The sequence below is a fragment of the Bufo gargarizans genome, chromosome 2 (genome assembly GCF_014858855.1).
Source record: "Bufo gargarizans isolate SCDJY-AF-19 chromosome 2, ASM1485885v1, whole genome shotgun sequence".
Taxonomy (NCBI): Eukaryota; Metazoa; Chordata; class Amphibia; order Anura; family Bufonidae; genus Bufo; species Bufo gargarizans.
The window spans coordinates 655,438,890-655,455,465 of NC_058081.1; the positions used below are offsets into that span (position 1 = coordinate 655,438,890).

General features: G+C 45.5%; 1 protein-coding gene across 2 annotated transcripts in view; it reads left to right on the forward strand.

The window, feature by feature from the left end:
- Positions 1-219: 219 nt before the first annotated feature.
- Positions 220-16,576, forward strand: part of LOC122928922 (FXYD domain-containing ion transport regulator 6-like) — a 105,082-nt gene continuing 88,725 nt past the window's right edge. Inside the window, exon 1 of one of the 2 annotated variants that reach the window (XM_044282240.1) lies at positions 220-392. The gene's annotated coding sequence lies outside the window, so the exon portion shown is untranslated. Of the gene's footprint in view, positions 393-589; positions 702-16,576 lie in introns of those variants that run through there. The other variant, XM_044282241.1, reaches the window with a different exon arrangement.

A 16,576-nucleotide genomic window follows, 5' to 3' on the forward strand; every position in this document is an offset into this window, starting at 1 on the left:
ACAAGTATTTCATCCGTATGTAACAGTCAATGTGCTGATGACCTTCATGTATGCGACTTGTATCTAGTCAATCATCCTATGAGCAGAGCATGCATGGCCTTGTAGTGAATCTGACACTTCTATTTGTTATTTTAGTACAACGTGTTAAAAATATCCCATAGTCCTCCGCTCGGACTGATCATACTTCCCATAAGAGAGATTCCAGGATGTGGTAACAGTGCAGCTGTTATACTGGTAGCTAGCAACGCCTGAATGTAAGAGCACAGGCAGAACAGAGGAGTGTCTGACCAAGAAAGTAAACCTGCAAGGCTTGTCCTACTTCAGGACTGTGGACTTAGGAGTGAAATCCATTGGAAATACATAAAGCAGAAAGAGGAGACATAGATCAAGAGGTAAGTGAAGTAATCTAAGGAAAAAACTAAGAAGTTGGGGAAAAAGAGAGTTTAGACAAGTATTCTCGCTCTAGCTGTGGCTGGACAAACCCTCCCATGAAACTGGCTGGTGGCAATGCTTGAGTTCTGGGGAGATGACGTATGCCGTTCTATGTAGCTATGAAGAGAAAAAATTCAGAAGAAGACAGAAGTCTGAAAAGATAGGGCTGGCACGTCAGGGTTAAAGGAGACTCTAAATAATTCCAGATCTGTAGACTCTTCAGTCTTGGAGGACACTTCTGAGTGCACTAGCGCCTGCTGTTCTGGAAGGTATTTATTACTCATGTGCTTCATACAATAGAGGCATAACACTCATATATTTGTATGTTTGCATATTGTTTTATTTTACTCATTTCTAAAATTATCAAATCCAACTTTTATGTTATGCTACACATAGGGTGGTTATTTGTGCAAAGTTTGAGAGCCCAATTCATCTTATACGTTTCGAATCCTGATGGTTCTATCTCAGAGCTTTGAGAAAGACCATTTAAGTTTCTAAATGCGTAAGTATGAGAAGTATTTAGGTGATCCTCATTATACCACCAGCAACACATTTTATTGAGGACATATAATAAAGTTTCAGATTTCAAACAAGAAGTGCTGGACCTTCTCATAATTAGCATTTAACGTACTTCGAAAGCCAACAAGATGTTCATTCTTCTCAGATATTGTCTTAGACGTACAGCTACACATAGGGTTGTAACGTGTGGAAAGTATGAGAAAGCCCAGCAAGTCTTCTCATGCGTTTTGAACCTTGATGGTTCTATCTCAGAGCTTTGAGAAAGAACTATCAAGGGTCAAAACGCATAAGCATTAGAAGCATTCATTATATCGTATTCAGGTCTTAAACAAGACGTGCTGGACTTTCTTAGAATTTCCATTTACCTAAACCTCACAAGCCAACCAGACCAGGTGTTCGTGCACTCGTCTATTTCCCGCCATTCATCTTTTGAAGTCCAGATAACGATGTTTTGTGTTTTTTTTAGTTACTTGTGGTTTATGTAAAGTGAAACCATATTGTCACCTAAAGTTGCTTTTACAAAGTTAGTGTTTGGTCAGTGATTAATTCGTGATTTCCATCAGTGATTGTGAGCCAAAGCCAGGTGTGGGTCAACAACAGAACAGGCGCAAATCTTTCCATTATACCTTACCTCTATGTACCTTCCTTTCCTGGTTTTGGCTCACTGACTGTGTGAAAGCGGCTTAACTGAGTGGATTGTGATTGTTGTCTGTAGGATAACACTTTAGCTGTGTTCGCACGTAGACGTTTTAACATGTTTGTCCAACGTGATTTTATGTCTTGGAAACGTAAATCACAAAATTTAGATTTCGCTGAACATTCTAACATTGTCCGGTTTCCCATTGTTGTCGCATTTTTTTCCTTTCGGACACATTTATTAGGTGGTTTATTTGTGGTTTTACAACCGCAGCTGCATAGAAACCGCATGAAAACCACAGCTATTTTGTAATAAATGCATATGGCTTTAATATCCTTTGCTCTATACGTTTTTAGTGCATTTTTCTGCCGGAACGTATAATACGTTGGAAATGGTTTGGGTCCTCAATTCAATGAATTTCTCAAACATTACCAATTTTATGTGCTACATTGCCAGTTATGATAGTATCAAATGAATGCAAGCTATTGTTCCCTGTAAGCAGCCATTTGTGATGTCGGGTGTTGTAATGTAGACCAGGCAGTCATAGCACAATATATGAACAGAGGTAAAGGTTACACAAGAAAAATGTAACAACCAATAATGGCAAATAAATCTAATAATTTGTGTAATTTTAATGGTATCTCCAAATGAAATATGTCAGTAAATGTGGATGTCAGTAACAAATCTATTTTATAGAGTAAATGTGTTATGGCTTCCTCATCAAAACCTCCCCTGTTCACTGCAGGGGAAACACTGAAGTCCTATGACACATTGTATCACTGCTTTCACATTAGATAGGTGTCAGAATCATGCTCTCTATTCCTCCCAAACCTACCCCCCATACACATAAAGTCGCAACGTGGTTGAGCATGCATGTGTTTTCAATGGGAAGAGAGAAGTAAGCTGCGGCGCGTGTGGTCTGCAGGTGGGAGGCAGTGGCATACCAGCGGAGAGGACAGGGGTGACTGTGGTGGTGACGACAGGGGGTTTGTAGTCCTCACGGTGGTGAATCTGCCTCCATGCCTTTCTCTGGGCCACAACTGCAGTATCAGGAGGGAAACACCCCTTTTTCCACTCAGGGCGCACCCTGGACTTAGGCGCTCCTGCGTGATGCTGGTTTGGGGTGCCCTTGGTGTTAGATGAGGTGCAAGGCAGGAGAACAGGGGGCAAGGCAGCAGAACGAAGATGGTGGCAAAAGACCAGGCTGGATTAATTGCCACAAATAACAGTCTTTTTACTAAAGATTATGGGTGGCAAAGTGCAGAGGCATAAAGTAGGCACACTTCTCAGGTTGTCCACAAGGGCTGTGTATAGGGTTGGAAAGTTATGATATCCTCTAAGTCTGTTGATCAAAGGTGTGCAATTCTTTTCTCCTTAAGGCCTTGTTCACATTTCCGTTTTTCACTGGCGTTTGCTGTCCGCATTTTCCACCGACAGCACACACACATGCATTGATTTTAATGTGTTGATTCACAGATCAGTATTTTATTACTGACCGAGGGTTATTGAAAAAAATCACAGAGACATGCACCACTTTGGTTCATGATGCGGACCAAACAGGTCCATTGAAGTCTGTGGACTTGGCATCCCTGTTGAGTCCGTTTTTAACTGACCATTGATAGGAGATGCTCTGGAAAAGAACAAATGTAGACAATAATTGAGGGATCAGATGATTTATGAAATAATCGGCGGCGGTCGTCTTATATTTTTTTGCCAATAGTCACATGTTGCACAATAGCAATGACTCCCTACTTGTTTCATCCTTGCTTCAGTGGTTTCTGTAGTATTTAAAGGGTTAAGCCTTCTGGCTTTCCTCAAGGTCCTGATGTCCTTCAGCACATGTCACACACTAATCCTCAAGTTTGCTATATTATTCTACCACCATCTTGCCTGTGTTCTATGTGGTGCCCCCCTCCTTCCTTGAGCTGTTCAGATCCTCCCTCCGGCTGTGTGACTCCCAGATCCTCCTCCCCGTTCTGCCAGTCGCTGTCACGTTCTACTATTTATAGCAGGAATGCTAGGAAATATTGAGTTTGGGTTTTCTATGACAGGTTGTGGTAGAAAACAGAGTATGTATAGATTGTAATGTAAGACGCGTGTTATAAACCACGTTCATTAGTTATGCGGATGAAACATGGACCATAAATTCAGCCCTAGCCTTTCTGCTGCCTGAGGCAAAAACTGAAACGGCGCCCCAACCCCCCAATGCCAATTTCTTAACCCAGCCTCTTCCCTCCAGCCGTACTGTTAAAGACATATTTGGAAAACATTACATACAGAGCTATAAAACATACAGGGTAATACAGCGCCAACATACCGTGCCCACTGTGCTTCCCAATACAATACTGCAGAAACAGATAATCCCCTTCCGCTGCCCCCCTCTTGCCCCTACTTGGTGCTGCCTGGGGCAATCGCCTCACCTCGCCTCATTGGCAGTGCACCCCAGCCTAGAAATGCACCCTAGGGCTACTAAGCCAGGATGGTGTACTGCAAAACCACTAAAAACAGCAGGATACAATAGCAGGTTAGCACGAGAAGCCTTGAGGATGTCTCCTTGAGGACAATTGGCAAACACCGGAGTTGTTGTCTTCTTCTTCTGGATCAACAATTCAGGTTGAATTTAAAGGCCATGGGTAATTTTTTTATCTAATGCTGGCAGTACACATTCGATAACCCTAATTTGGCAGGATTTCACCATCTGCGCAAGGAAATAAGTGTCATCGACACGCACCGACTGAGCAAGCAATTCCTTCCCAATAATTGCCTTCTCATCAGGCAATCAGAATGTACCTAAAACTTCACGCAAAGCAGGGAAGTTATAGTGGCGTTTCTCAGGGCGATGTGCACCTTCCGCTTGCATCGGCTCTGCTCTGCATTTGCAGAGTACAGATCCATAGAAAGTCTATAGGATCCATACTCCGCATGCTACAAATGCAGGGCAGGCCCGATGCAAGCGGAAGGTGCAGAACACTCTGAGAAATGCCGCTGTACCTTCCCAGCTCTTCATGAAGTTTTAAGTACCCTCTTATGTCTGCTGTAGAGGAAAACCAGGATCAGCCTAATCCTCCATCTGAAGTTTGCAGAGCCAGAGGTGTCGGGCAGTCGCTTGCGGTATCTCCTTCATCCCATGACAATGAACATGAATGCAGGGTCAAAGGATTTCTTCTAGTTCTAGTTAGCAGTGCAAGGCTCTGAACACACAGAATGCCGACCCTAAAGTCATACATTTTAGATAGCGGTCAAATGCCTGTCTGGCCAACAGTTATCTCTCCTGACAACCCCATCCACATGCATGCTCGGCCCACCCAAGGATCTGAATGGGGAGAAAGCCGCTGCCAGACACCTTTGTCCCCTTACCTCCTGAGAACCCAATGACTAGGCATCCAGGTGCATAATCCTTCTCTCTGCCATCATGGGCCCTATATACATTAGATGGTCACCTCGTCTGAAATTGTCAAGTTTGGCCAACATAAATATCTAATAAGTACTGTTATTTAGTAATATACTTTAGTAAATGCTACATAACTACTCTTCTGCCAACATGCTGATTGTCAGAGGTTCATACAACAACTGCGTGGAAAGAGCTTGAAGGAACGATGGCCCTTTGATGTTGGAGGCCCCTGTAAAATTGTTCTTTCTTCCCTTCCTTCAATCCGGCCTGGCTTGCACTGGAAATATAATACGGTATAGTGGGATTTATATAATTCCCAGGCAAATAACTATCACACTCAAGTACAGTGAACACATATAGACCTCAGTGGTAATTCATAGGACATTCACGGAGAACTTGACAAGTTCTATTTCTGCTGAGGTGTAACCACAGGCGCCTGCAAGTGAAAAACTCTCAGTAAACTTGCAAAGTGACTGTTCCCTCACCATATTTTCAGACATTATTTTATTTATCTATTGAAGCCTATTGTGAACACCTACCAGCCGCCTTAAAAAAAGCAAGAAAATGCGTGGTCCAGTAGACAACCATCGCTTTATCCATTTTAATTATATAATAGACAAGAGGCTAATGACATAAAGACATGTAAAGATGAAACTACGAGGGAGCAGACTTTACTCCCACACAAGCCAAGCAAATGCTTGTGCAGCGACCTTCAGGGGAAGAGCTGGGAGGATGGGAGTGGTAGTTGTGGCACTGCTAGGTGTAATGGTGTAACACTCCCTAGGGCTGTACAGTTCTCCTTTTCCCGGGAGTACTCTTTCAGTTCAGTTGCTTTTTCTGGCAGCTTTCAGTCTCAAGGATGTAGGTTCCTTGGACCAGGCTTCTCTTTAGGCCTACTTCTCAGGAGCTCACACATGGACATGTTGCCCCTAGCTCTGCTCAGCAAAGATCCACTAATCAGGGGTTGGGACCAGCCCATCACCCTGGGATACTAGACCAAAGCAGCCAGTGTTAACCATGTGTTGCCGCATACATGACCATTTGGGATATGTAGTGCATAAGGAAATTTAAAAGGGTTTTTCTGAGATTTTTTTTAGTGATGACCTATCCTTTGAGTAGGTCATCAGTATCTGATTGGTAGGAGTCTGACACCCGGGACCCTCACCGATCAGCTGTTTTGAGAAGGCAGCAGCACTCCTGTGAGCACCTTGGCCTTCTCCCTGCTCACCAAGTGCAGCGGGCCAAACCGATGCCCGGGGTCTCTTCTACAGGTGTCATGTGAGTTTTTGTTGTGACGTCAGTTGCATTTCAGCAACAAGGGAATGAATCCCCCTATGTAGAAGGTGATGGTGGAACCCAGGTGTAGGAATGCCAGAGTGATGTAAGGGTTGCCTATAGTGTCCCTTAGGTGCGTCTTTTGCACTTTGCACAGTGCTCCGACCTGGATATCCTGAACCCCAAGCCTGGTCCTCCGAAGCAGTGATAAAAGGCTTAACAGTGGAGGGATTTGCAGAATAAATTGAGTCCAGACTTTGTATACAGTTGAACAGTAACTTTACTTGAATAAACTTGCATCAGAGACAATCTTCAAGCTTTATCTTGGTCCTCAGAAGATTTTGGCTTAACTTTTGGCTGGCAAACACAATCAGCTATGCTACATCTGAACTCTCTCAGCTCTGCTATGCTGGCTGGATTAAATAGGAAATTTTCCTTTTCTGCTGTCGGCTGCAACCTGGCTTTCTGTAGTCTGACTCTGTCTTTATCTTGCTCTGTATCTTTGTCTTTATCTGTCTTTATTTCAAGGAATCTTTCTTCCTGGCTTCAAGCTCACTTAGCTTGGTTTTAGGCAATGCAAGCCCAGGAGGGGAATATGCAACCATTTAGAACTCACAGGCAGGGCCTGTCTAGACAAGACAAGGCCTGCTTCCTTCCCCAGCAGGGGACAAGCTGGACCTCAACCTATCCCCAAGGGGAGTAGGCTGGAACTGACCTTCACTAGCTAGACTGAACTAAAACTCCTCCCTCTCTAGAGAGGACTGGAATGGAACTAGGAGGTTCCTCTCCAGGGAAACTAGCTCTGCCAATATTGCTGCCATCTGCTGGTGAACCAGGCACATTACATTTTAACATAGCTGTTTCATAGAAAATACAGGGATGAAAGGGATGCAAATGAGCTCTTAAAAAAAAATACATACACATTATGCAGGACATGACATTAGATGTACCAAATGACACAGGATGCACCACTAAAGATATCAGAGGGGTAAAAAGAGTGGTAATGCCCCCTCTGGGGCGTTACACAAGCACAGCACCATACGTTATATAGTGGCTGTGCTTGGTATCACAGCTGTGCTTGGTAAACAGCAGATCGGCAGGGCTCCCAGGTGTCAGACCCCCACCAATCAGATAGCGATGACCTAGGTCTCGGAAAGCCCCTTTAACTCTGTAGCATTAAGTTAACCCTAGCAGAGATCCACTGGGTCACTGCATTTGTAGTCCCAGAGATCAGAGAATAAAAACATTAAAGGAGTGGTGTGACGGTATCATCCGTGTCACCGTCTAGTATTCCCTTCTCCCCTTGAAATAGCACAGCCAAGTAATCCACAGAGCAATAAATCGCTATTATCGCTAGTATCGCTGGTATCGCCGGTATCGCCAAATAAGTCTATACATTAGCCCAAGCTGAATGCTAGAAATACTTTACTGGAAGGCCTCACATTGAAAAATACAATTGCTTTTATCCCCTGCTCCCATGCAAGGGAGACACCCACAACAACCATACATTAACCCATAACACAAAGGTTACAACCCACATAGACACCATGGTTAACATAATCAGGAGAATACACATTGCCCTTTGTCCTGAGAGACAATCGAATTACAACTCGGTTGTCTCCAGGACAGAGGACAATCGCCAATACACACAGAGAGACAATGGAACAGACATCACTTACTCAAACATACAATGTCCCACCCTTTACAATACACATAGACATTTAACACATCCCAAAATGGCACGAATTAGACCAGGAATTCAAAAGTTAGTACAAGTCTCTTTGGCCTGGATGTACTTATGGCTTTTCTGCACAAAACCGGTGCATTCAACATGGGACCATAATCGCATGGTAAGAGGCGGGCAAGTAGTCCTTTCCAAGCACTCGTGGCAACCTCAAAAGAGGGGAGTTTGTCACAAGTGGACACACTGTCTCTTCAGCTGGATCGGCTGCACAGGGTACCACTTGGAACTGAACCCGAGTTCGGGAAATGTATTTTTTACAGTACAAATTAATTTATGAAGTTATTGCGCAAAGTCTCGCAAGACTGTGAAGCAATAACTTCAGCTCATCGGAGCCAATACATTCTAATACTGTACGAAGCTCCTGCTCCGTGCAGTATTAGGCTACTTTCACACCAGCGCTAGGTGCGGATCCGTCTGGTATCTGCACAGACGGATCCGCACCTATAATGCAAACGCTTGTATCCGTTCAGAACGGATCCGTTTGCATTATTCTTTTTTTTAAAAGTCTAAGTCAAAACGGATCCGTCCTGACTTACATTGAAAGTCAATGGGGGGACGAATCTGTTTTCAACTGCACCATATTGTGTCAGTGAAAACGGATCCGTCCCCATTGACTTACATTGTAAGTGAGGACGGATCCGTTTGGCTCTGCATCGCCAGGTGGACACCAAAAAGCGTTTTGGTGTCCGCATTCCAGAGCGGAATGGAGGCGGAACGGAGCCAAACTGAGGCATTCTGAACGGATCCTTATCCATTCAGAATGCATTGAGGCTGAACTGATCCGTTTTGAACCGTTTGTGAGATCTCTGAAACGGATCTCACAAACGGAATTCAAAACGCCAGTATGAAAGTAGCCTTAGAACAAAGTTTTATGCAAATCGACTTCGGATGTTTTATCCGAATTCGATTCGCTCATCCCTAGTGGCATTATTTGAGCATAGCATGGTATGATGTGGGTAAATAATGGCAGTGTTATCTGGGCACCGAATTCAGTGGGGATAGTTACAGTATTTTAGGCTAACTTTACTTTCTGGCGCATTCCTGTGTTTGAGGCCATATAGATAGCGGGCTTACACCCGTTCTGTAGTTTCACTGCAGTAGCGTCCTGGTTTCCATGGTAACCGATCGGAGCCCCAGCGATTAAACTGGGACTCAGATCGGAACTCTCCGCTGCCACCAATAATAGGGGGGGGGATTTTAATTGGGGGGGGGCCGCACTGGCCACCAATGCGTTAAATACAGGGGAGGGAGGGGGGCCGCACTGGCCACCAATGAGTTAAATACAGGGGAGGATGGGGGGCCGCACTGGCCACCAATGAGTAAAATACAGGGGAGGGAGGGAGGGGGGGCCGCACTGGCCACCAATGAGTAAAATACAGGGGAGGGAGGGAGGGGGGCCGCACTGGCCACCAATGAGTTAAATACAGGGGAGGGAGGGAGGTCTGCCCCCTGCTGCCTGGCAGCACCTGATCTCTTACAGGGGGCTATGATACGCACAATTAACCCCTCAGGTGCGGCACCTGAGGGGTTAATTGTGCTGATCACGGCCCCCTGTAAGAGATCGGGTGCTGCCAGGCAGCAGGGGGCAGTCATGTACACAGTTCGTAGTATATTCTAACTTGAAGCGTCCCCATCACTATGGGAACACCTCTGTGTTAGAATATACTGTCGGATCTGAGTTTTGACGATCTAACTCAAATCCGATGGTACATTCTAACATAGAGGCGTTCCCATGGTGATGGGGACGCTTCAAGTTAAAATATACCATCGGATTGGAGAAAACTCTGATCCTATGGTATATTAACTCCTGACTTTACATTGAAAGTCAATGGGGGACGGATTTGTTTGCAATTGCACCATAGTGTGTCAACGTCAAACGGATCCGTCCCCATTGACTTGCATTGTAAGTCAGGACGGATCTGTTTGGCTCCGCACGGCCAGGCGGACACCAAAACGACTTTTTCCTACATGTCCGTGGATCCTCTAAAAATCAAGGAAGACCCACGGAAAAAAAAACGGACACGGATCACGGAACTATGGAACCCGTTTTTTTGGAACGCAAAAAAAACGGTCGTGTGCATGATGCCTTAAAGTTAACTTTTAATATTTACCAATAAAAACAGAAAGGATAATTAATCCCCACACAAGATAAGCTCTATGAAAGCCCTAAAAAGCAGATTCTCAAAAAGTGTCCCGACGCGTTTCCCTACAGAAGGTAGTCATGGTTCATCAGGGGACATAACAAAATAGCAGATGAAATCATGATGTCTATAGTATGTATGTAGTCTATCTATATATCTATCTATCTGATATCTATCTATATATCTATCTATCTAGTATCTATCTATCTATATATCTAACTGATATCTATCTATATATATCTATCATCTGATATATATCTATCTATCTATCTATATATCTATCTATCTATCTATCTCATCATCTATCTATCTACAGTGCCTACAGACCCTTTCAGTTTTTCACATTTTGCTATGTTGCAGTCTAATAAAATATGCAGTTTTTCCCATCATTCTGCCCTCAATACTCTATAATGAGAAAGTGGAAACAGAATGTTCCTATCTATCTATCTGTCACGGTCCCTCAGGGGACTGATGTCAGGAAATCAAGGAGATTGGCTGAGCGTGGAGGAATCTAACAGCCTCCTTGATTTCTCTTGATTCAGTGTTGATAGGGTTAATGACCACTTCCTTTTTCTCAGCTGTTGCTCAGTGGTCATCACTTCTACCCTTTATAGTCTCACCCCACCCTTCTGACTATGCGGTTCATAGCTTCATTTGGGTTTGGCTGAGCTGGTGTGAGATCCTCTCTGGTGTTCCTGTTCTTCCATCTCTACAGAAGTTAAGTGTCACGTTTGTTTGTGTTTGTTTGTGTTTGTTATATTCCCTGTTGTTGTATCTGGGCCTGAGACAGAGACTTCCATTCGTCCAGCTGAGGAGGAATGGGTTGTCTCTGGTCCTATACTTATTCCAGGGCATTATAGGTAAATCAGGACCTAGGTATTCTGTTTATGAATATTCCTACCTTCAAGGTCTAATCATATTGATAGGTAGTCAGGGCCCGGATTAGAGTTGTCTTGTCTAGGAGGTGACCTGTTTCTTCCCTAGTTTCCAGGCCCAGTTACTGTTCCCCTTCCCTCGTGTGTTCAATGTGGAGTCCCCCCACACTGATCGTGACACTATCTTTCTATTAGCTGTTGTAATAAATGACACTAGCAGTAGCATTGGCAGTAGTAATTGTTATAGAAGTAGTAGCAGCAGTAGTATTAAGTGCAGCAAACCCAAGAAGAGCCAGAGTGGAGGATGGGAGTGGTAGTGGCTCTGACTGTTAGACCTCTTTCACAGAAGTGTGACGGATTGGCTCCGGTTGCGCTCAGGGTGCGTTCAGTGAAACTCGCACCATTTAGCGTTTTGCACGCAATGCAGAACTGATGCGTGAAAAAAAACCGCTCATGTACACAGAGCCATTGAAATGAATGGGTCAGGATTCAGTGCGGGTGCTATGCGTTCAAGTCACACATTGCATCCGCGTGGAAAACTCGCTCGTGTGAAAGGGGCCTTAGTCAATCACAGCGGCTTTCCTTACACCCGTGCTCTCTAGGGCCATTGTCATGCCCCACTCTGACGATGTGCGGAGGTCAGCCAGGATAGCAGCACGAGTTTAGTGGTTGCTTTGGAGCCGTGCTGGATCCGCCTCTCATCAGGTGCACTGGGTGGGGTCTTTAGTTTAAATAGCACACTGCCCAGTGCCCTGAGCGGATTATACTGTTCATTCTGGTCTGGCAAGCTTGGAGGGAAGGTTGGCTGTCAGTTCCTGCTCTCAGAGATAAGTGTCATTTCTAGTTCGGTTGTTTGTGTCTTCTTGTCCATCCAGGTTCTGTGCGAGCAGACTGCTCCTATCTCCCCACTTCACCATCTTAGGGAGTTCAGGGTTTTGTCAGCCCAGGCTGGAGGACACTAGCACACCTACCTTCAAGGTCTGCTGTGGGCTGAGCAGTGCAGGGAAAGAGGTCAGGGATAAGCTAGGAGGTGACCCTTCCCCTGTCTCTCGTCCAGAACCTGGTTGGTGTGTTATCTTTTGTACTAAGTGTACGTCCACCGTGACAGCCATGCAGTGATAGGAGGGTGCACTATCTTATTTCCTCGGGCACAACCTGGTTTTGGGGCTCCTGCGTGATGGTACTTGGTTTGCCCGTGATGTTAAGTGTTTGTATGGGTGCAAGGAAGGGCGTGTAAGGTGCAATGCTTGCTTTATAATCCAGGAGTCGTTAAAAAGGCCTAACAGGGGCGCACCTTTAATGAGGCCAGGTGAGGCGGCACTATCCAGAGGAAAGCAGGGGGCGAGCATTTCAAGAAGAAGACTTGCCTCACCACCAGGACGTGCTGCGCACACAGGCCCTGCTCTGATGACTGGAGCGGCACTGACAGCTGCAGCAGCCTGTACTATAGGTCTTTCTGGTACCCAGTTCACAACGAGCGCATTAGGCTACTGTCACACTGGCGTTTTGGCTTTCAGTTTGTGAGATCCATTCAGGGCTCTCACAAGCAGTCCAAAACAGATCAGTTTTGCCCTAATGCATTCTGAATGGAAAAGGATCCCCTCAGAATGCATCAGTTTGCCTCCGTTCCGTCTCCATTCCGCTTTGGGGGCTGCTTGCAGCGTTTTGGTGTCCGTCTGATGAAACTGAGCCAAACGAATCCGTTCTGACACACAATGTAAGTCAATGGGGACGGATCCGTTTTCTATGACACAATCTGGCACAATAGAAAACGGATCCATCCTCCTTTGACTTTCAATGGTGTTCAAGACGGATCCGTCTTGGCTATGTTAAAGATAATACAAACTGATCCGTTCTGAACGGATGCAGACGGTTGAATTATCTGAACGGATCTGTCTGTGCAGATGCATGACGGATCCGCACCAAACGCAAGTGTGCGCTCGCTGTTTCATGTCACTCACTCCCTCCAGATCACCAGGTGCTGTGCGGCTCTACTGAGACTGCTCTCCTCTCACCCTGTTGCCTGAGCCTGCTCCGTCCTGTGATGATGCTCTACACGTCGGTTGAAATATAAGTTGGCAGGCGGACACAGGCGCTCGTGGGCTGCAGCATGAGAAGAATCCTGTATCTCTTCATGCTCAGCGTCGGGACCAAGAGGAGGGGGAGGAGAAGCTGCGGACATCACTGAAGACCTGTCTGGGCTGCCATCCTATTTTATCTGCCAGACGAAAAGGTAAGTGGACATATTTGTGTAAATGTGTCTGTACGTGTGTATATATGTATTGTGACTCAGTAAAGGGAGTTGTATGGGGAGGCAGACCTATTCCTCAAAGTGTGTGCTGCTGGACTGATTAGCGGCCAGGTGGGGTCAAACACCGGACTGGACTCATGTGCCGGTCCGTGTTTTGATAAGACCTAGCTGCCTTTAAAAGACAGCTGGGTTCAGCAGAAAGGATCTCTGTATTGGGATCTGAGGCGGAACTGCCAGCTGGGTGTGAACTAACACCAAAACCAAAAGGTCACTTTTTTTTGTGGGGAATGTGACTTCTTGTTTACGACTTGCCAAGAGTGTGAATAAACCCTGAACTGTTAGAGTTAAAGGGAACCTGTCACCGGGATTTTGTGTATAGAGCTGAGGACATGGGTTGCTAGATGGCCGCTAGCACATCCGCAATACCCAGTCCCCATAGCTCTGTGTGCTTTTATTGCGTAAAAAAACTATTTTATATATATATGTAAATGAACCTTGGATGAGTCCTGTCTCCTCCATGCTTGAGAGATGAGTCCAGCGTTCTCTGACTCTGAGCCCAGCACCGCCCCGCATCCTCCGAATCTCCTCCTTGCTCCCCGACGTGGCAAAGCTAGAGCGCTGTAATCTCGTGATGCGCAGTTCGTTCCCTGAGGCTGATGCAGCACAGGGAAGGAACACTATGTCGACACTGCACACGTGCTAGCTCGCGCATCGCAAGATTATGGCGTTCTAGCTTTGCGACTACAGGGAGCAAGGAGGAGATTCGGAGGATGCGGGGCGGCGCTGGGCTCCTTCACCGTGGGCGTGGCTGGGCTCCGGAAACATTAGTAACAGCTCCTTGGGCTTCTACTTGCCTTATTTACATATATATAAAATAGTTTTTTTTTACACACAAAAGCACACAGAGCTATGGGGACGGGGTATTGCGGATGTGCTAGCGGCGATCTAGCAGCCCATGTCCTCAGCTCTATACCCAAAATCCAGGTGACAGGTTCCCTTTAAGAACTGGTTGGTGCCTCTATACTGATTCCACTTATCCTGTCTACCAGAGCGAATCCCCACAGTATGTATGTGTGTGTATGTATATATATATTGCTATCCGCAGTTACGTACTGCCATATACTGCTATCCACCGTTACGCACTGCCTTATACTGCTATACGGGGGCGTCATTTCAATTTTCGCCTCAGGCAGCAGATAGGCTTGGTGCAACCCTGAGGCCTAATATAGCAAGATTAAAGTCTCTGTTTACTGAAGTGTGAAATAGGAGTTGTAGTACATCCAACGATAGCAAAGCACAGTTCCAATTGTACACTGTGCAATCCTTCCCAGATAGCGATTGATTTAGGCAAGGATGGGAGTTATGACCCTCTTCTCTATCTGTCTCGAGTCTCTTCTAGTAGAATCAATGCCGGCTAGGGACGTAGCTATAGGGGGTGCAGAGGTAGCAGTCGTTACTGGGCCCAGGAGCCTGAGGGGGCTCAAAGACCATGTGGTGCATAAGAAGACGCCGGTATTATAGAAAGTGCATGCTGGTCCAGTTACACCTCTGGCTGGAGGGAAGGGGTTAAGTCAAGAATTTGACATGGGGGGGGGGTTAACCTTTGCCGCAGGAAGGCTATGTGCATCCTAGTAGTGACAATCCGAACATCGGCCGGGATGATTCGCGAACGATCAAATGTTCGCGAACCGCGTGTTCGCGGCAGGCCCCGATCACTTTAATGGCAGGCGAACCTGAAAAACCTTCAGGTCATATTTGCAGCCAGCAAACACTTACTAGAAGTACACAAATAGTCCCACAACACGGACAGTGATATACCAGAGGGGGATCATTGGCAAAAATTCCCACAATTTTTTTTATTTTTTATTAAGGGGCCATTTTTATGCGTCTTAAAGGGAAATTCTCAAAAATGTGCACTGCTGGAGCCTAGAAAATTTTTATTTCCTATCGGTTTGATGTATATAAATGTGCAGCACTCTACGTTTTTGTATCCTGCAGAGTCCATTAAAAAAAATGCATACGTTAACGTAAACTTTTTTTTTTTCTACCATGGAACTGTATGGTGAACGGACGCCACTATACGGCATCAGTCTGAGGCATCTGTTAACGCATACATTTTTGGTATGTATTAAATGGATGGCAAAAATAGGATGTGAACCCAGTCCTAGTGTCAGAATAATCACCAGTACACAGCAGAGAGGGGAGGCCGCCATGTACTGACAGAGCGCTACCTGGTCCTGGTGTTATGTTATGTTACTAAGTCCTTGTATAGCGCTCTAGAGGAACTCAATCCGATCGAAGCGCTTGTCGACGGCTATATTGGTGGGCCCCTATGTCATCCTACACAAAAAGCCAGGTCTTAGTGGTCAGGGATGAGGACTGTGTTTCCCAAGGATCATTTTCTACTGGTAAAATACAGGGCACAGTATAATATACTAGAATCTATATAATGTAAAGATATTACCCTACCCCCGAATAATAACACAATTAGGTGGTCATTTATTATATAGAAATCCATCTGTTAGGCGTATTTCTGACACAGATTGTGGCGCAAAGGTCCTTAGCACCGCAATCTGCATATTTTTCCCGCTCATGCCAGGTCTAAAAAAGGATGGCGTGGGTAGGGATACAGTTATGGCCATCCAGACATTGGATACCACCGCCATACATTGACCGGATAAAAGGGTAAAAGAGGGCACAGTACAGGGAATGACTAGGGGCACTGCACAGGGTGTGGTAAGAGGGCACAATGCAGGGTATAAAGGGGCACAGTCACATGACCCTGTGACATTAGAAGGTCGTTATGGTGAATGCGGTTCATACTCCACCATAATGAGAAGCAGAGGAGTGAGACAAGAGTGTGATTATGTGGCTAGAGATAAAAAAAAATTAACTGTTGGCCAGTACAGGCCTCAAAAATTAGCCAATAGGAATTCACCTGACAGCACAGAACTTTGGATTCTGTGGCTGGAGGTACATTAGGCGGTCACAGGACAAATATGTAACTGTTGGCCAGTACAGGCCCCAAAAATTAGGCATTAATCTGACATAAAAGGCCTTTTATTCCGCTGTATATACATAAGGCAAGGACCATTCTTTGCTCTGGGTAGTGGCGAATATGTGTGGGCTGGCATGAAGAAATTCAATTACACGTGGTCATCACAGGTGTTGAATTCCTCCGAGATCCATGCTTCATTCATTTTAAAAAATGTGAGGTAGTCCACACTGTCGTGAGCTAGGCGAGTCCGCTTATCGGTCACGATCCCCCTCCCCTGCTGCGTTGAACGTCCTTTCGGACAGGACACTCAACG